Source organism: Lynx rufus, unplaced genomic scaffold (genome assembly GCF_022079265.1).
Source record: "Lynx rufus isolate CCGP_SWC_20201006 ecotype Redwood Valley unplaced genomic scaffold, mLynRuf1.p SCAF_19, whole genome shotgun sequence".
NCBI classification, from domain to species: Eukaryota; Metazoa; Chordata; class Mammalia; order Carnivora; family Felidae; genus Lynx; species Lynx rufus.
The window spans coordinates 25,787,799-25,809,198 of NW_025814833.1; the positions used below are offsets into that span (position 1 = coordinate 25,787,799).

General features: G+C 42.7%; 1 protein-coding gene across 2 annotated transcripts in view; it reads right to left on the reverse strand.

The window, feature by feature from the left end:
• The window catches only part of MBNL3 (muscleblind like splicing regulator 3), a 114,247-nt gene extending 99,818 nt beyond the window's left edge, over positions 1 to 14,429 (reverse strand). For both annotated transcript variants that reach the window (XM_047081955.1, XM_047081953.1), the window contains exon 1: positions 14,167 to 14,429. The gene's annotated coding sequence lies outside the window, so the exon portion shown is untranslated. The remainder of the gene's footprint in view (positions 1 to 14,166) is intronic.
• Between the last annotated feature and the right edge of the window lie 6,971 nt (positions 14,430 to 21,400).

A 21,400-nucleotide genomic window follows, 5' to 3' on the forward strand; every position in this document is an offset into this window, starting at 1 on the left:
ATGGAATATTCTTAAATTCTTTTTTTTTTTTTAATTTTTTTTTCAACGTTTATTTATTTTTGGGACAGAGAGAGACAGAGCATGAACGGGGGAGGGGCAGAGAGAGAGGGAGACACAGAACCGGAAACAGGCTCCAGGCTCTGAGCCATCAGCCCAGAGCCCGACGCGGGGCTCGAACTCACGGACCGCGAGATCGTGACCTGGCTGAAGTCGGACGCTTAACCGACTGCGCCACCCAGGCGCCCCAGGAATATTCTTAAATTCTTATCAACAAGTAATATTTGCTCAGTAACTTGAAATGCAACATAAAAAAACAAAAGCTAAAATTATAATCTTATATATATGTATATATACATGTCCTATCACATATATATGCCTAGATATTTTGGGGGGGGATAGGGAATATAACTTTAATGCAATTTAATCCTCAGAATGTGGTATTCATTGTAACCATCAATTCCCAGGCATTCCACCTAAGAATCCCTTCTGCCCACCCCCCCACTTTTTTTTTTTAATCTGGAATATGTGGCAAAATAAACACAGACTGGGAAATGCTGGTGTAGATCATTAGTACCTTTACAATAACTTCAAATATTTAAGTTTTTCAACATGTCGTCAAATTTGCATCATTTTCTTCTTCAGAATAAAAAGCATTTTTCAGAACCTCCAAGCAACAAGCCTTTCTCTTTGACTAGAATCAACATTAACCCAGACATAAAATACAAGCTTGCATTCAAAATATTTTGTACCAATAACTGTCAGCTTCTGAGAAAGGAAGAATAAGATATGTTCTAAAAGAGAAAATGGGGATGGTGATTACAAGAAGGGGAACTGAATCTGGACCCGAGGCTTATTTTTTTAGTTACACATTAAAACAGAAAATCTACAAAACACTGAAGTTGCCACATGCAACACAGGGAAGGTGCTGCCCGTGTTGAAATTTCTAACATTACGAAGGACTGACCTGGGATCCTAGTCTAAAGGTACATCATAAAGTAAAAGTACATCCTTGGCAGTTACATTCACATCTTCATTATTCTTTAGAGCTTTCCTCACCTTGTCTTTCATTTGCCTGGGGCCTGACCTATAGAAAGATGTCAGTCACATTTACAGAAATTCAGTAGCAAGGACAGGTCTCTAAAGAAAGCCATTGAAAAACAATCTTACCTATTCCTTTGGCTGAATTCCACTATCTTGGTGTTGTTTTGTTCAAACCTACCCCAGTTCTTTTGTGACAAGCTTAATCCTATACCTTAAGGGCAAAAAGAATAAAGAGGAGAGTTCTTCCTGGTTTACTTACTCAGACTGCACAAGTACTACTGGGCATATTACCACAGACGCTGTGCCAGGAGGGGAGACACTCCGTACATATTTGGTGATTTACACACACTTCTCATGTTCTACGTTTGGTGAGTGAAAGGAGGATCAAAGATCACATTCCGCATCACCTGAGTGTCCTTGTCAGTCGGTGAGCATTACCTATGACACTCCTACCTTAAAAACACAACAAAACTCTTACTTCCCTCGATCTTATTTCTTTGTGAAATTCCAACATTCCTCTTCTTATTCCTCAATCAAAGAGAGTCCTCCTCTGCTCTTCTCCTTAGGCTGCCTCGTCCACTCCTAGGGGTAAATGACGGACTCCCAAGGTCTTGCTCTGTTATTTTCTCTACATTCTGGACAAGTTTAATCCAACTTCATTCTAGGGTTTTCCACATGCTCTTTCACTCGACATCATTTTCCTGACCCCTCACTCTGCATTCTCTGGTATCTCCCGTCCCACTGCAGCACCATCGACCAGAGAGCCAAACCAGTTTTTCTGTTCTATCCAAGTGAGTAAGAGATTAATGTTGGCTTGACTTACAAGGAAATAAATGCCTTCGCTGATGGAAGAGGCAGGCCACAGGACACGAGATGGTCCTCAAATGATGAAGAGAAACGTGACTAGACAAAGAAGAAATTATTGTGTGCCGGGGGTAGGGCTGTCTTGAAAAGCGAGTGAAGAATTGAGGGTGTAATTTTTAGCTTGGTAACTTTCAGGTGCCAAGGAGAGCACTTGTATTTCATAGTTACAGGAAATTTTGCCAGAACAAAATGAAAGCACCTAGCAGAGCATCTGGCATACAGTAATTGTTCGATAAATGTCAGCTGACTCTAAATAAACACCCTATTATAGGACGTTTTTATTGGGTGTGAAAGTGGGGGTTCAAATTTTATTCCTAGATATAAACTCCTGCCCAGGAATATTAAGACTGATTTAAAAGTATAAGACGTTCCTGGAGGCGGTGGTAGTAAATGCTGCCCCTCGAGAACTCCAAGAGCCCGTGTCACCCGGTCTGGACCTACCAGCACAAGGAAGCGTCAAGGGAAGTCACAGGCCTCTGACATCCCGCCTCGTTACCTTCTGTGCCACACGACTCACACCAAGCAAATCAGAAAGGAAGCCTTAATGACACAGAAGAAAGCCATGGGTGTTGACTGTATTTTCTGCCTTCCTATTTCCTAAGTCTGCTGTGCTTTGGGAAACCTAACTCATTTTCACTTAGAAACCAACCAACCTCGCGTTCCGAAAGGGTTTTGTTTCATTTGAATCGTTACCCATCACGAGGAACAGTACGAGCCGGAGCTCCGACATCACCGGGCTTTTGCTTTCCTTACGCCTAACCACCGCAGGCTTCCAGAAAGTGCTAACGGTTGCAATTCTTCTGAGGAAGGGGTCTTCCTCACTTCTCACTTAGGAAAACCTCTGCCAACAGCAATACCAACGTCTGAATTTTCTTTTGGCCAGCAGGGTTCCCCCCAGATGAGGAATATGGTATAAGGGATTATCCTAGCCAAAGACAAGCAAATCTATCGTTTCTCTTCCCTTCCGTCTTCCTTCCTCATTCTAGAAGACACTTTGCCCTCACAGTCTCAGTGCCTTCTGGGGGGATCTTTTGTTCACAATCAACAAAATGAACTCGCCCGTTGAAGGTCTTGAGCTCTGTGTATACCTTAAAGTTTCAAGTGTAATTTGGCAGATGTGGCCCGCGAGGGATCATAATATCTCACCGACAGACTGAGGAAAGTAGAAGGCCGCATGAAATGAGCGGTCGCTTGGGGTTTAGTTGGCTTTAGCATATCTTCTTACATAGCTTTTTCTGATCACCAATCATTTGCCCAGTGTTCCCTAACCAAAAAAACCAGAAGGCTTCAGTAAAAGAAGGAGCTGATACCCCAAACCAGTGACTAATCTTGTTTGCCTAAAACACACAACCAGCCATATGCTTGCTGCAGCTGGAAACCCTGAATGACTCCTGCTCTGTGCATGTTGTTTATGGTGAAAGCGACGCTATAAGCAAACCTATCCTCTGGCCTAAAAACATACATATTGGTGCTTCCTAAACAGCTTTAACAGAGCAAAGAAATAGCTAAAAAGCTGTCACTCCCAGGATCTGGAAATGTCTGTAATGAGGTATTTTTTGGGGTTTTTTTGGTGATGGAGTAACACTTTATTATTGTGCTTAATTTGTTTTTCATCTCGTTTCATAAATTGATTGCTAATTACACAACTGTTAGCCGTGTAAGTCTTTTTCTATTCTTAAGTTTTAAATATGGCTTATCTGAAGAGGGAGATGAGAACTCATTTGTGACAGAACTTAGTTACCAACTCATTAGAGCTGAGATTATATTTTCTTTTCAGAGCAGTAACTTGAGTTTAACATTTAAATGTCTATGATGAAAAGCCTAATTTCATTTCAAATTCTCCGAGTTGAGAAAGCAGCAGTGAGATTTAATCACACTGGCAAGGAATTGGGGTGGCGGGGGTGGGAGGGGGACAAAGACAAGATCCTTATGATCCAACTGGATGGAGATGCAAAGTGCTCCAGAAAGCAGTATTTTCCTCCCCTCTAACAATTAGTGAAGTCAAAGGAATATGCAGAAATTGTGCAGGCTTCTAAGGGTGTTTCCAATCTCCTAAATAGATCACACTCAGTACTTTGTGTGACTAAATCTTTTTTCTTTTCTTCTACCGGGCTCGATTCTCGTTAGTACAAAATAATAAAGAGAAAGCCTATGTGGCTATTGTCTTCTCTATTTGTATAACCGTTCGCATCAATATCCTACGTGTATTTAACAGATGCTTGGCTTCTGCCTCCCATCCACAATTTTTAAACTAATTTAACGTGTGCCTTTGTTCACTGCAGAAAACACAGCCACGCTCAGGTTTTCTTCCAATGTATGGTAAATGTGCACGTTTATATTTGTTTCAAAACCAGCTTTTTTTCTTGCAAACATATTCTCTCTGGATATGACCATTTTTGATTTGTAAAAACCAGAAGCAATTTTGTTAACTCTTTTAACTTACATTTAACTCATCCTAAAATAAGGTGGGCTTTTTCCTACATTAAAAAAATTTTTAAACAATTCTTTTGCTGCTAAGAGCAACTCAGGCCCATGTATCTCAAGATCTTTAGTGGTTTTTTTTTTTTTTCCCCTAAGACGTCCTTTTTTGGCTTCTGTTCCCAGCAAGCACTCTTTTCTGTGTCTCATGTTTTAGCAATACCACTTGGTAAATACATAACACTTGCACAAAGTGTATCTCCTCAGGATTACAAAATACCATAGACACTAAACCTTATAGCATTCCAAGAGCAATACATCTCACTTCTCAGTTTGAAAAACAGACACATAACTCTCAAGGTACTTAACTAACATTGCTCAGTATATCAGCACCCTAGCCCCCAGTATCCCTCGACCACCTTCCCCTCAAAAAGAGGACAAAACATTTCTGATCCAGTTTGAAAGAACATCCACTAAAACACTGACTTTTAAAACTTTTTGACAGCAACAAATAGTAAGAAACACATTTCATATCCTAAGTACCTATGTGTATGGATCTGAAAAAGTCTCACCCAAAATAGCCAACGTTACTACATGATATATTCTGACATTTTCTTACAATTGTATTCAATTTTGTTTTAAAGAAAATGTTAGTCACAACCTACTAATGAATTTCATTATGCACTAATGAGCTGTTGCCCACCACTTAAAAACTACAACGATAAAATGAATAGACTTTTCTCGTACAAGGTAATGTTGTTGGATCCGTATGCAGTAGGGTAAATCCTCATTAATTTTCATGCCATTAGTACAGACTGTGGTAACTAAGCCTGAGCCAGCTTGAAATATGTTTTTGAGTAACCTATAAGGAAAGATTCTGTTAAAATAATAATGTCAAGATGGAAGGGGTTACATACCCAAGATACTTCTAACGTTTCGGGATCATTATTTAAATGCAGCTGTGTTGTTAATTACAAATGAGTGTTAATATTCAGGCCAATAATCTGCTTAGAAAAATCTTGTCCGTTCTTAGTCCAAAATGTTTTGTAAATCAGAATATGGTCTTTAACGTGAGCTAGCAAAATTGTAGTGTATTTTCACTTTCAAACTCAAGAATGTTCAAAAAATAAACTCATGTTTTAAACAAGCTTATTTTTTAGTTCATGCAGTCACTGTTTATAAACGTACTGATAGTATCTTCTAATGGTATCATCTAATAATAACAATGGTAATGGGTATACAGTTCATTTGTAGAGTGTTTTAAACTTCAGAAAACTCTTTTGTGAGCTGGTAAGGACCAGAAATCCTTGGATTACTGAATATTTTAAAAAGCGTATAATGACATTTGCCAGACCCAAAAATGAAACTTAATATTTGGTTTATCGTGCATGTGACAGATTACTCAATCCCATGAAGAAACCCAGGTGTCTGGCCTATAATGATTGCCCGTATTTGAGAGAAATTAACATTTCAAGGTAAAGGATCAAGCTAAGTTCTGAAGTGGGGGGTGGTATCTATTAAAGAATTCAGAAGAGATGTTTATCTTTCATGAACATCGAACATTTTGCCAAATCGAAGGCTTAGGAAGCTACGGGAGTGAAGGACAGGCCGGGAAGTCAGGAATTCCTGGATGTGAACCTAATCTCAGTCTTACCCTGTTTTTGCTCTAAATCAATGCCAAACTGTTCACACCTCAGCTGCTTTATAGCATGCAAGAATTATACTGGGGACAAAACTGTTTCCTGGGAATGTCTTAGGTTAAATGGTTAATATTACAGCCCTCAAAGGTACTTCCATGCAAGGCAAAGTACTCCTGAACCTTATTTACCTTCATTATACTACGGAATCAAAATGGGATGCTGGTGTCCTGTGAAACTGGCCTGGGAAAGAGATCATTCTTTCCATCCCTAAGTTCTTGTCCACTTTAGCAATGGCCAGTTATTCAACCAATTAGGAAAGCCAATCATGTGACCTTAAAGGTTTTTTTTTTTTTTTTACGTTTATTTATTTTTGAGACAGAGAGAGACAGAGCATGAGCGGGGGAGGGGCAGAGAGAAAGGGAGACACAGAATCGGAAGCAGGCTCCAGGCTCTGAGCCATCGGCCCAGAGCCCGACGCGGGGCTCGAACTCACAGACCGCGAGATCGTGACCTGGCTGAAGTCGGACGCTTAACCGACTGCGCCACCCAGGCGCCCCTGAAGGTTTTTAAGATAGCTGTTAACACCTGCGAGCGGAGCATTTTCCCACAGTTACTACCTGGCAAGTTCGGGGCCATCATCTTTATTTGTCCCTTCTCCGCTGTGTCATCAGCCGAAAGGAAATGCCCTACCCAGCGGAGTCTTGATTTGGCAACCTATGGGCAAGTCGGTCAGCTCCTGTCAGGGAAAGAAGCTCCGTTTTCCATCCCATGAGGCAGCACATCCATATGCAGCTCCGGGTTCTTCAAAAGGCAGAATGTGGTTTCACTTTCTCCTCACCGCCTCATGATAAAAGGGCCCTGGTCCCTTCGTGGCATTTAATGAATGGTCCTCTCCTCCTGGCTTTGGACTTTTGGCCTTTCCAACCAGTCATTAACTGGCAGGAAATGCCCTCCTCAGAAATCACTATTGTGTAAATAGAGCTATAAACTTTCGAAGGCCAGTGCAATCCCAGACCCTCAAGCTGCACGTGCGTGTGTGTGGGGGACTCCTGATTATATAAAAGTACAGCCTTCCAAATTAAACTCAAACCACATGATACAGTCCATAAAATATACAAAACATGCAGTCCAGTGACAGATTTATTGTGGCCTTACAGAATAAAGCAAAAGAAAATTTCTATATGGAAAACACTGCTACTTTTGACCCAAACAGCCCCCAAACAGGAAGTTAAGAGCAAATCAGCCAGCTGTGGTCTCACTGTTATGAAGGAGACCAGCACAAGCGGCATTTCCTGTCACTGCTTGTCACCGTTCCTGGGTGCCTCTGTCTGAACTGTTGTCTCGGATGGCTAAAAATACGGAAATTTCTTTGGGGAATAGATGGGAGGCAACAAGGAGGCCTGAAAGTGAAAAATGTGACTTTATCAAAAAAAAATTTTTTTTTTTTTTTACTTAGTACGGGCCACACAACCAGTCACTTGAATGTGTGCATTTTCATGCCTACAGGAATGGGCCACATTAGTCAAATAAGCCTTTAGAGCCAGATATTAGACAGCCTTGTTGTTTCCTCTTCATTTAGGATCAATTTTCAGAATAGCAAGTTCATTAGTAAAGGGAGAAAGACAGACTACAACCTTCCAGAGAAGAGGGACTCACTTTACTTAGAGTTGATTTCTCTCTCCCCCGCCTCTCTCTCACCATCCCATGACGGGACTTCAAAGCGTGTGCACGGATGAGAGCTTTCTAAGGGAATCGTTTTCCAGGTCCTTTTATTAGTATTACCATTATCACACTCTTTGCAACACGTGGAGGTATTCCCGTCTTTTTCCAGCAATGTGAAATGCCAAGACCTATGCCACATTGTTCCAGCCTGTCAACTTCTCAATTCAAAGGAGCTTTGGACGGGGAGTTTTAGTGAGAGAATAAAAGCATCCTGCCCTTCTATGATCAGTACGTTGAAGCTCTCAGTATGTACAAATGGGTCCCCCAGTCAAACCAGGTTTCTCTCTCTGAGAGGGAGGATTTATACGTGGCAGCAAGGCAGCGAGTTGCCCAGTCAAAAGTTCCGCCAAAACCTGAAGTCTTTCTCAAACAGGCCCTCTCTTGGGGTGCCTGTCAGTCAGAGCCCAGACCCTGGCTTCAGAAAGCTGGCAGAGCGCTTAGTGACGTGGCCTCTGACTGCAGCTGAGACCACTGCCACAGGCATTCATGAGACAGATTGGGTTACGTGGTACCCCGGTCCTTCCCTCTCCTGTTTTCTGTCGTTTGAAGCCCTTAGCGAGAAAATGGGACCCTATAATGGGTCCTATTTTTCGCTTCATCCTTCGGGGTGAAATGTTGTCTTTCTTCATGCTCTCCAATTGCTTAGGAAAAAATGCTGACACAAATGAGTTAAGAGTTTAAATTTTTGTCCAAATCACTTCTGAAAAGAATACACTCCTCTTCTTTGCAATCCTCATCCATCACAGACAGCAAGAATTTTGGGAAATGTCAACGCGCCCTTTCACAAAAAGCACCCACAACTGGACCACTTCTCGAACGCGAACTTTTTGGAGTACGAGCACAACCTCCACACCGGCACGGAGGGGAAATGTGGTCTCCACTGTGCCATGGATCCTGTTGAATGTGTCCCTGTACATTTTTTCAACGTCTCAGGAAAAGTGCTGCACAGTACATGAGTCCAATCATAATAAAGCAGCTACCTTAATAACATGTGACAATCTCAGTTTTCTCAGTTTGTAAAGCACAAAATAGAAATTAGACTGAGGGGTATATGCCCAAGCTAATATATACGCAGTGCTTGTGTTTTGCATGGTTTTGTTTTCCCTCCTGAAGGTGGAAGTCTGCAAAACAAAAGGTGAAATACGAGCTCTCTGGTTGTTTTGCTCGTGTTTTGTTTTGTTTTGTTGTTTGCTAACAGGCCACTTATCCCCCCACCCCCCCCCCAAAAAAAAAACCTACCGCCTTGCTTGGTCTCTTCATATTCCCACATCAGGGGAGACAGCAAAGGCTGTACTTAAAGACCGATGGTCCCGCGGGCACAAAAGATGATTGTGGTCGATGTGAAACGGCAGCTCGTGTCTCTTCAACCGTGTGGACTTTGCTTTCTGGATACAGTAAAAAGAGCTGCCATTCATACCTGTATCTTGGTAAATAAAAACCTATGCAAATTCAACCTCCAAATAGGCAATCAGTGCTTAACTGAAAATGAGACCGCTCTCAGTGTCCTTTTGGTTTGTGTCTGTGACCTCATCACTTTATAAACTAACTACACGTGGCATGAGGCATCCAAGTCCCATTTTGTTCCTTTTTTTTTTTTTTTAATTCTGGTGCAATGGTTTGAAAACTACTTCTACATAACTTCTTGTTGAAGACTCATTTCCCTGGGATGGGAGGGAGATACGGCAAATGCAACTACAGGTGGCAGATTACCAGCTGGCTTGCAGGCCACTCCTTGAGGACTCAGCCCAAAGGCTGCCGCTGCTGCTTGCTCTTCCCTGAACCTGTTAGAGTTGCTACTGCACATTCAACCCAGGCTTCAGTCTGTGGTTGTTGTGGTCACTGATTTGTTTGGACAGTAAAGATAGAGATAGTGCTACCTGAAATCATGGGAAAGATGCTCATAAGATATACGAAAAAGGCAGACTAATCTACGCTTCTGTGTGTTCAACACGCTTTTCCTATGTGCCAGGCACTGAGGCTATGAGGTAAGGAGACCCAGCAACCTGCCTAACGAGTGACCTGTACATTCAGGGAAACTTGAAGAAACCCGAAGAAACAGTTCTCAAACTTCCACACCAATTGCAGGGAATGCCAAGAAGCTCAGGATTCAAAGAATTCGATGGGGATGGGTTTGAGGCAATCTGAGTGATCCAAAATGGAAAAGAAGAGCCAGCTAACGGCCAGTCGCTACGACGCTCCCATGGCCGCTGGAGATCAAATAGCCTGTCGGAAGTTTCTAGTGCCAAGCCCCTGCATTTCTGTGCAGACTGCTTTTCTCAATTGGAAAAGCCCTTTGAGTTCACCCACTGTGCAGGCATAAAACAAACTCCTGCCTAAAACTGAAAACAAATCACTCCTACTCATAAGCCAACTCAGCATTGATGGAAGTGGGCCTTGAGAGTGCACCTCGTATTTAACAAGCGTGCCTAATTGATTCCTAAATCTCTAACCAGGCTCCTTTCTTACCCTTACCACTTTGTTCTCACGGCTGTTATAGAGTTCTGGGATGACTATGCTTGAGTTTCTTGAAAAGCATCATACACATGCAGAGGGCGAATCTGTACGTGTGTTGTATACGTATGCACGGGAATCTACATGTGGATATATATGTATCTTACATTCACGTACATACGTACGCCACATACGCACGCACGTGTGCACGCATGCATTTAAATCAGGCTTCCTTTCATTCTCCCTTCCTCTTGAGTATCCTTTTTCTGAAAGTTAACTGCCTGGAATTGAATAGGTATTTTCCCATAATCTTCCAGGCAGAAATCAATGCATAGCTGTATAAATTGCTCGAAAATGACAACTCATTTATGCACGCGTGCACTCGTAAGCTCATGTCGATGTACCCAGACAGCTTGGGAATACGTTTATTTCTCACATGAAAATAAGGTTCCTCTTCCCAGATTGTATGATGCTTCCCGCCAATCTTTTAAAAATACATTTGATACAAAGTTGAAATAAATGATGGATTGATCCTGTGTTTTTACTAGAATGATCTGAAAAAAAAAATCCATCTGATCCCTTGCAGGTCACATGGATGTCATTAACACCTGATAATGTAATTGATACCTTATTTCTCCTAATTCTCAAAGTTGTCTTTCCAACACCGTCATGTGGCTGTCTTGAGGCAATATATAACCATTCAGGAAGAGCAAGATGCCTCAGAACCATCTGGTTTCCTTAAGATCTGAAAGCCCACATGAATACAGATGTAATTGCTTTCTGTTTTGGTCATAATTCGTGTTTGTTCGTTGTTTGGTTGGTAATTAAAATTAAACTACTTGCTCCCAAACACGGTTTATTCTCCTAGAGAGAAAAAAAAAATTCCCACCTCATTTTACCTGAGGTACAAATTTGTTTCTATTTTTGAAGTAACAACTGTATCACACCGAAGGAGAGGCAGAAATAGCCCACAAAGAAACACCAGTTCTGGTTTCTGTTTTCTGACATCACATACATTGAGAACTGGGTGGTGGGGGGATCCATCGGTTCAGCCTGCGAGACACTGTTTAAAAAAACTCAACAGCTTGGAAGGAAACTGAACAAGCAAAGGTGAGTGTGGCCTCGTGCTCTCTCAGACACTTGATAGTTTTAACATGGCAGTGACTTTTATCTACCTTTAATGATGGGATCGTATTACTTGTCAAACATGTACTGTATCTTATTCTTATCTGCCGTGCCCCAATCCCTGTTTGTCACCCTATCAGACAACATGAGTTATTTCCAAACGGAAACATCCTGCCCCCTTCCTGAATCTACTGCAGGCTAGAAGGAGGAGAAATGTACAATTTTAGGAATGAAAATCTTCATCACTGGAGGGCTTCTCACCCCCTTCCTCCTCTCACCTCCTTCTCACATCTAAAGACAGCTGGGGAGAGAACAAAATTGTACCTCAAACTATATTGTCAGCATCTGCACAGCGGCCAAGAGACCGTCACTGGTCCAGCACGTGCAGTACTGTACAACCTCAAAAGACAAAACCTTCCCCCCCCCCCCCGCCCCCAAGTTGCTGTGGTTACTTTTTCATATTGTAGAGCTGGGCGGATAACGATACACCTACTGGTCAGGAAAATGAATTACACCAGTGTCTAGAAGTACAGAGTGAGAAGCAAATCGAATGCAGACAAGTAGGAAAGTGCACATGCTCATCCACTTGAACTTGTTACGTTCTTGCAAGTACACAAAAAATGGACTGTTTCAATAAAAGCTGTGCACGGAATCTGCTCCTTTGTGAGTTTACAGATTACTCGCTTTTCTTTTGATTCAATATTTCTGAAGTATCTACGTTGTGCAAAGCACTGCTTAGGTAAAGGGTGGGTGCAAGAGAATACCAAAGATATTTTGGATACCAGCTGATAATCATAGGTTTTATCCCCCTTAAAAAGCAGCTGTAGTGACAATGCCTGGAGTGGACAGTTAAGGGAAAAAAAGGTACTTTATAATAGTCCTGGGAATCGTTGGGAGTGCTTAAAGAAGCAAAGGAAATTACAGAAATGAAGTAGTTCTTAGAAGTAGAGCAAACCATGCAGTCACCACCTCTAGCCTAGCACCAGATCAACTCTCTCTCAAAATATTTTTTTTTTCCTGGCAAACTCCTTCACTGATGTTTTCACATAAGGTCTCTAATCTCACCACTACATAATGCTGCAGAATGTTCGCTGGCAAAATTTCCCCGTAACGTCTCTGACACTCATTTAGCTTGACTACTCTGGCCCTAAGGTTTCATTTTTTCACTTTTGTTTTTTTTTGTTTGTTTGTTTTTGTTTTTAGTTTTTTTGTTTTTTTTTTTGTTTTTTTTTAAGGATTCATTTGGTCCAAAGTCATTCAGCAACAAGGCAGCACACCAGGAGGCAGAGTTTGCTGAACTGGGATCCAGGTACATCATCTCTAAAAACGGGAGTTGTTTTGGGTCACACTCCAGCCCCTTCCCTGGGCAAAATGCAGGTATCTATTTACCTGCAGGAAGTCTCCTTTCGGATGTGAAGCAATGAAGTCACCACACACTTCTCTCAACAATAATCTGGCAAAGCTGATGCAAAATTTATTATATAGCAAATTCCACTGTAAACAGTTTAGCTTTGTCTTTCTAGGTACACCACGGCACCTGGGCAGGAAAATTGCACTGTCTTTTAATAGGTGCAAAACAATCTTTTTCACCCCTTCCCAGAGGCTTGCTAAATTTAATAGCAGGAGAGTCTGCCCAGCCAAGTAGCTGTTATTGCTTGGGGAGAAGTAAAAAGTGGACAGAGGCAGAATAATATCGGCTGGCTATGGGCAAAAGCCCTTTTAGACTATGTTTAGGGAAGTTTCCATAAACATGAAGGCATTCTCCAAAGGTATTGGGAAAATTTTTAAAAACAGCTTTGAAAAGTATTTAAACATTTGCAGAGGCAAAAAAGAAAATACAAATATAATTAGAAAAATCTGAGGTCTCTGGTAAAGCCTCATTGTCAACATGCCTTTTCTCAGAGGGGGCAAAAAAACCCAACCTTGGATGAATTGTATTAAGGATTTCCAGTCACTTGGTCACTTGTACTGCTATTTCCACAGTCCACTTTCCAACCATTATATCAGTAACCACCCAGACTTATTGATTAAACCGGGGAGTCAACGTAGTGAAAAATTAGCAGGCATTTCAAAATTAAATCTTGCAATAATTTTGTTTTAATTGATGCTTTCCCGTGAAGTGAATGCATGTGTAGAGATAGGATAGCAGCTAATAATCATGGGCTTTATTCCATATGTAGGGATCCACGGCCAATTAAGCAATTTAGGAACATCTAGGAAAAAGGAACTCCTTTAAAACACACTACCTTAATTACATCAATACAGTAAACTCACCCTCACCGTTGTATCTATATATATCAATCAATGAACAGTAGTCAGAAAAACAATAGGTCCACCACAGTAATATTAAAACTACACAAATGAACCACCTAAATGCTAAGTTTCGTTATTCGTCTTGATTTAATTTCGTTTTCTTACCATACCAGCTTACTGTGTGAGTGCTAAAAATAAGGTTACCTTTCAACTGTCTTCTAAAATCTATCCTCATGCCCTTCAGATGCCGGTAGTAAAAGCAAGCTGCCAAACGTGTCGATCCAGAGCGGGAAAAGACACGGCTGTGCAAGGAAGCTATGGCACTGCTCGCGGTATCGCTCGAACACGGGGAAATTAGTTGTTCAAAGCATTTGCCCATGATACGCCACGCAAGAAGTCCGTTTGAATTACAAACAAATAGAAACATGAAAACAAAGAAGAACACCACGGCGGGGGAAAGTAGAAAACAAAAAAGAAAGACGGAAGGGCAGGAAGACGAAAAGATGAAAGCCATAACATTGCAACAAAGTTGCAGGATTACTTTTCCTTCTACTTGCCATTTGAAAACTAAAGTTTAAAAAAGGCATGTGATTTCGTCGGCGTCCTAGGAAGGCAGCCGCTCTCACACACCCCAACTCGTCCCCAGCCTTACCTTCTGCTGCTAGCGCAAACCCAGCGGCTAAGGGGTCCCGCTCTCAGCGGCAGCGGCGGGGGCAGCGGCAGCGGCACATGCCATCTGTTAGCGGCAGAAGCAAAAGCAGCGCTGCGCGAGGTGGCCCCGGTGCCGGGAGAGCCTCTAGCAGGGGTGCGTACTGAATGCCGCCATTTTAAAGCGAGGCTCCTGAAATCATTAGATATAAGCAAATTAAAGCCCGCCCCACCCACAGAACTTCAGGGCTGGGACGTGCAACCCTCCTCCGAGTCGCCGCTGTGGGGTGTAAAATGTCAAGGCGAGACACACGCGCACGGGGACTCCCGGACGGAGGCGACGATCCCTGCGCTCCCCGGGCCCCCCTGCCCCCGCCCCGGGCTCCCGCGAGCCTCCACTTCAGACCCCGAGGCGAGGGGTTCTTTTCTCCCCAGCGCGGGGACCCCCGGGGTCGGTGCAGGCCGGAGCGCTGGGGGGCGGGGGGCGCCCGGGCCGGGGCTCTCCGCCCCCCCCCGCTCCCTCCCCCCTCTCCCGGGCTCTTGGTTCAGTCCGCGCGGAGCACACCTCGGAGCTCCCGGCTCCCTCTCGGCGGCGGCCGTGGGGCTCCCGCCCGGGCGAGCGGCTGCCATGGCAACCCCGGCCCCAACCCCGCCCGGCCGCGCCAAAGGCGTGCCCTGCACCCGCCGGCGCGGCCGAGCCCGCCGCCGCCGCCGCCGCCGCGGGCCCCCCGGTGCCCCGCGCTCGGCCAGCGGGACGCGCAGCGGCAACGGCGGGGGCCCGGGGGGCTTCGGGTGCCAACACGGAACTCGCGCGCAAGTCCGCCGGCCGCTCGAGCGGCGCGCGGACTGCCCCAGCGCGGGACGGCCCTCGGCCGCCCGGCCCCGCCCCGCCCGGCCAGGTAAGCGCGGCGCGCCCCGCACCACCGCCGCCGCCAACCTCACCTGGCTCGGCGCGCGCGGCTCTCAGGCCCGGCTGGCCGCTGCCGACCGGGCGCGAGTCAGACGGCGGGCGGCCCCCGCTCCCGCGCCCACCCGTGGCTGTCCTCGGCCTCCTTCCCGCCGCTCCCAAAGAGCGCCAAAAGTCGCGCTCCCGCTCCCGCGCCGAGTGCGGGCACTTTCTTCCTGCAGGGCGCTGTTGGGTCGCCCAATGTATTCTTTGTGTGCTCCGTTCATTCGTGCGTGGTTCTCGGAGAGCGCCGCGCGGGCTTTATTCTCAGGGGGTGTGGCGCCTCTCCCCCCAAACCCGGCGGCCCAGCCCCCGCTGCAAATGCTCTCTGCAGTTTCTTTATTAAGGCAACGGGGGACAAATCGTAGCGCTCAGGTTTTACAAAAGCGAAAACAAACAGAGCTCGCACACATCCCCGGAGAGGGGGGAGGGAGGCGGCAAAGTTTCTAGAGCTCCAGGAACTGGAGTGCCAATGAGAAATGCAGTGTGCTTCAAAGCTGCACGCTCAGTGTCACTTCAGATACGGATAAAGTGAAACAGGTACTTGCAAAAAGGACCATAGTCAATAAATATATCGGCTGAATGAAGGCAAAAAAAAAAAGAAAAACAAAACCAAAACGCAACCCCCTCCCCCCCCAAAAAAAAACAACTCACCAGCTGCCTTCCTGGGATGTCCCTTCTGTGAATGCCCCAGTCCTTGATTTCCCTTTAAGAACCTCAGACAGGAAAATGTTGATCTGTGCCAATGGTTCCCCTTCTTCGATGGAGTTTGAAGGGTGGCAGGAGCCTAAGGTAGGGTCCCAGATACTTGTCAATGGGAAATGGGCAAAGCCAAAGCAGTTTTATATTTTGATTAAAAAACGTGCATCTGGACAGCTAAATTACCAGTTTTGATCTAATGCAAGTGTAATAGGAACACCAGCTGTCCCTTAATTGGAGCCCCACAATAATAAACGCGTGCTTTTATTTAATTTTATGAGGACAATTGTAGTTGATAACACACGCATATGCGAGACCCTCAGTGACAAGCTCATAGCAATTCATGGGCTGCTCTCCTGCCATGAACTGCTTCACCCCAGTACCGAGTTCTACATGCTCTCCACAAAGGGTAAAAACATCGCAGGAGACATTTAAGTAACAGGTTGAGGAGCCTAGTGAAATCGCAGGCTAATTCTCCTTTTTAATTCTGTGGGACTGATCCAAGTAGAATTCTCCAGCTGATTTTAGGCAAGAAATCAATGTCTGTTTGTTAAATGCCAGATAATAGTGGCAGGATCATAATGGTTGGAAGGAGAACACTGGCACAAAACTACCCTTTAAATAATTGAGATACCCCCTCCCCCCACCAAGGCAATTGGCAAGCATTGTGAAAGTTATCAGGACAATGTGCAGGGACAGCATCTGATACTTTTGCAGTAATGGGTAGAATCCTAGCATAAGTCAAACAGAAGGCAGGAGTTGCTAGTTTTTTGAAAAAAAGGGAAACAAGAAAAAAATGAATTCCTAACCACCTCTCTTCACCTCCTTTTGAGCTTGCCAAATTACCTGCACTGCTCTGAAAATCAAACTTGGCTGACATATAGGAAGTGGCTTTGGCAGTCCAGGAACTACCACAACTAAAATTAAGAGGTGTTGGCTACCACAGAAGTCTGGAAAGAAGGGCAAGGCTGAATTATATAACTTTATACCCAATGATCTAACAAATGAGGAACTTTTATCACGGTGAGTCAACAAAGGAGTCTTTATGCTAAACATGGGTCAACACCACTGCTTTTACCTCTGTCCACCATTGCAAACCACATCTCCTATGAGGCACTCCAGGTTTCCCTAATCCCACACAAACTGGCTCCTTTTTATTGTCATTGCATTGGTGAAATAATTGTTTTCTTCTGAATGTAAGGTCATAAATTGGTCAATTTGCATAGCTTCAACATATTCTTTGGCTTGAGATTTCTGATCAGAGAAAATCGCAAATGTCCACATGGGAGAGGAAAATAGCCTTATAAACCAATTTTAGCCTAATAACCTGTCCCCCTTTTATCCAAGATGGTACAGCCTCCACAAATGAAGCCAGGCAAACTTCCCTGCCACCAGGTCACTGGGGAGTGTTTTCAAAGAGTGGAAATTGCTGTCCCGTCCCCTCAGCATTTTAAAAGGGCTTGTTTGCTCTTTAGGGTAGACTTACCTTGGAATTACTTTCCACTTTAGTACTTAGAGCTAACCAACATTTTCTTTTCTTTTCTTCCCCTGAGGCATGATTGGGGGCACGACCGAGGGAAAATGGAGTTGCACACTGACTGATCCACAAGATGACTTCTTAATGTATATACATTATTGTCTCTGACTTCTTACACTTGTTCCCCCTCGCATTGTGGGCGAGTCTCAGAACCACTACTCCTGAGGGATCTTCAAAGGTAAGTACCTCACAATGCCTGTATTTACATTTTCAGTCCTGTCCCTCTGCCCCCAGCCAAACAGAGGTGTGCAAAGCAAACATTTAAATACACTCAGAGCACACGCTCTCGTGCTCTCACTGTGTCTTCATGCTTGAGCATTAAGTAATGGGCATTTACACAGACAAATGGAAGGCTAAAACTCTAGCTAAGGATGTAGCAGCCTCTCAAGTGACATATTCTTCCAATAAATATAATTAACTTTGAGGCAGGAAAGAACTCTAAAGGTTATGTAATGGTTTAGTAACAGACGGATTATTATAATCCACAACCCTCCGGATGTTGCTGTGTTTTTAAAGATGCCGGACAGGTGGGGTTCTTGAAAACTCTCAATGCATTCTATCAAAATTCTACTTTTACTCCCATCAAGGCCTATAACTCATTTATTATCTTCTTCGAAAGATTGTCGGTGGATACAGGCAGGGCCATGCTGTGCACAAAAGGTAAAAGAACTCCCTTCTCTTTTGAACCTGTAGAATTATTCTCACCAGCCTCGCTGCTGAAGCCCCACATGGCATTTGTGGTCATTCCATACAGAAGCCTCTGGCCATTTAAGGGTGGTCGAATAGCTACAAGACATTGATTATTCATCCATCTCTGAAGAGCCTTTTTCATTCAGAGTTGGGGATTGGGAGTCTGAGATTCATGAAAAGGTTCTGACTAATAAATGGGGGAAGGGGAAAGCAGAATTGGGTTGTTAAAAAGGTTTAGACGATCAAAGAAATGTTGGCTTCTAAGGTAAACTCTTTGCAAAATGATGCAGACTGTATTTCTGACAGAAGAAGAGAGAAGACAACGTAATAACTAATTGCACGCCAAAATAATTTCGAGCTTGATAGTAAATGGATCAACAATTCTCAGGTTGTAAAGAAAATTCTTGAAATTCACATTTTTCTTTCACTTGGGCACAGTTGTCGGAATGATCTGGACATGTTCTAATAACCCGAGAACAAAACAGGAAAAATATTAAAGAGTCACATCCTCCAAAACACATCTGGGCCTGATGCATTTACAAAACAATTTTTCTGCAAGCCTTTGAAGAATATATTATACAAATTATCCTTGAGTGTTGAAAAGTATGATATATTTCTTAAAATTCTTCTTAGAGGGAAATGTGGTAGGCATGATACAGATAAAAACGATACAAAAATGTAAGAATAATACAGAAGGTAAGAATGATATCAAAAAGAAAAGCATGGGGCCCCTGGGTGGCTCAGTCCGTTGAACGTCCGACGTCAGCTCAGGTCATGATCTCACAATCCATGGGTTCGAGCCCCGTGTCGGGCTCTGTGCTGACAGCTCAGAGCCCGGAGCCTGCTTCGGATTCTGTGTCTCCCTCTCTCTCTGCCCCTCCCCCGCTCATGCTCTGTCTCTCTCTGTCTCAAAAATAAATAAAAACATTAAAAAATAAAAAAAAGAAAAGCATGGCCTGTTATCACTTAGGAATATGATAGTTATAATCGCACCAATTTAATGTGGAAATACTCCATGCCAGGTACTTTTTGTTTGTTAGCTCATTTAATCCTTGCAACAATTTCTATGAAGTAAATATTTCCTTGTTGAGAACAGAAAAGTGAGAATTACTCAAAGTAACAAAGTAACAAAGCTACTAAGTGGCAAAGCCAGGGTTCAGAGTTAGTTATCTTCTAGGATAGGGCCCATGCTTTGAACTATTGCACAGTACTGAAGAAAGCTCTTATAGGGTCCAGTTGGACTTAAACTCAGACAGTTGCTCCTTTCAGTACACCATACTTCCTCTCACTGATGTGGGCATTTTAATAAAAATGCTACCAATAAAATACAGCAACTTATTAAAATAAATTTAAGCTCGGGGTGCCTGGGAGTGGCGGACTCTTGATTTCGGGCCAAGTCCTGATCCCAAGGTTGTGGAATCCAGCCCTAGGGGCTCCACACTGAGCAAGGAGCCTGCTTGGGATACTTTCTTTCTCCCTCTGCTTCCCTTCCCCACTTGTGGTCTCTCTCTCTCTCTTTCTCTCTCTCTCTCTCTCTCTCTCAATTTTTTTTAAAAAAGAAAAAAAATAAGTCTAAGCATTGATCCAATATTGTTTATTCCAGAAACATAACGATGACTTCAGCCAAAAATCAATATTATTGACAAAAATGCATGATCATCTCAGTAAATGAAAAAAAAGGCATTTGATAAAAATCAAACTGCTTTTTATAGTCAACATCTTTTAGATATAGAAATAATGAACTGCCTCTTTCACATGATAAAGAATGTAACTTCAAAAAAAGAATGTAAATTTAAAAACAAAGAAATAATCTACCAATTGGAAAAACAAAGTTGTTTCCCATAAAAATGGGACCAAAACAAGGGAGCTTTGATTCATTTATAAGTTCAGTGTTTCTGAGAAATTCTTATTTTGGTAATAAGGTATGAAAATAAATTAGAAGTGAATATTGGAAAGGAAGAAATTAGAGAATTTTTAGACAACATTAGAACATACCTAGAATATTATATATACATATATATATGTATATATATATATATATAATAGAATATTACTCAGCCATCAAAAAGAATAAAATCTTGCCATTTGCAACAATGTGGATGGAACTAGAGTGTATTATGCTAAGTGAAATAAGTCAATCAGAGAGAGACAAATACCATATGATTTCACTCATGTGGAATTTAAGAAACAAAACATGAACATAGGGGAAGGGAAGGAAAAATAAAATAAGTTAAAAACAGAGAGGGAGGCAAACCATAAGAGACTCTTAACTAGAGAGAATAAGCAGGGTTGCTGGAGGGAGGTGGGTGGGTTATGGGCTAAATGCATGAGGGTCATTAAGGAGGGCACTTGTGATGAGCACTGTGTGTTAATGTAAGTGATGAATCACTAAATTTTACTCCTGAAACCAGTACTACACTATATATTAACTAACTTGGGTTTAAATAAAATCTTGGAAAGAAAAAATAAAATAAGAGAATATACCTAGAAAAGCCACAGAATTTACTTAAAGTGTTTAGACCAAACTACAGAGTTCACAATATACAAGACAAGTAGTCTTGGAAAGCCAACATAATATCTACCAATAAGGCAACAAAAAGGAGAAGTAACTTGTTTACAATAAAGCAAAAACGTTAAAGTCTTTGGAAATAAGTCAATATACACAAGGGAGTGAGAAAAAGAAAAACTATGACACCTTTATGGTGGAAATGAACAAAAACTTGAGCAAATGGAAAGTCACGCTACATTTCTGAATGGGGAGCCAATAGTGTGATGCTGATAGGTTGATTGGTAGATGCAAACAATTCAGATTAAGGCATCTGTTATTTCAAAAATGATACCACATTAATTTGTACAAACAATTGTATATGTCCTAGGGAAACAGATATCTAACGGAAGTGGCAAATATTAGAATGTATTATAAATTAACAGCAGTTAAAATGGCAGCATTCCAATGCAAATCAGAAATATCGATCAGTAAATGCGATAGTGAGATCAGGAAAAGGCTATAACAAATTCAAGAATTGAAGGCTTGATGAACAAAGCATAACAAAACAATGGGGAAAGAACTCATTATTTAGTAAATTCACCTGGGGTAACTGGTCATAAATATGGAGAGAAAATAATGTAAGCCTTTATCTCTTACCATACGTAATGATTCTTTCTGCATGGATAAGAAATTTAAAATTTAAATAAAACTTTAAAAACTGGCAATAGACTAGAGTATATAACTCAGCTATAGGAATTTTTAAAATTTTGAAGCAATAGCAAACATTGCAAAGGGAAGACTGATCAGAGGGTACAACATAATACAAAAATGTAAAACCATTATCAAAACTAAGATTAAATGGCAAAAATGCTAGGAAG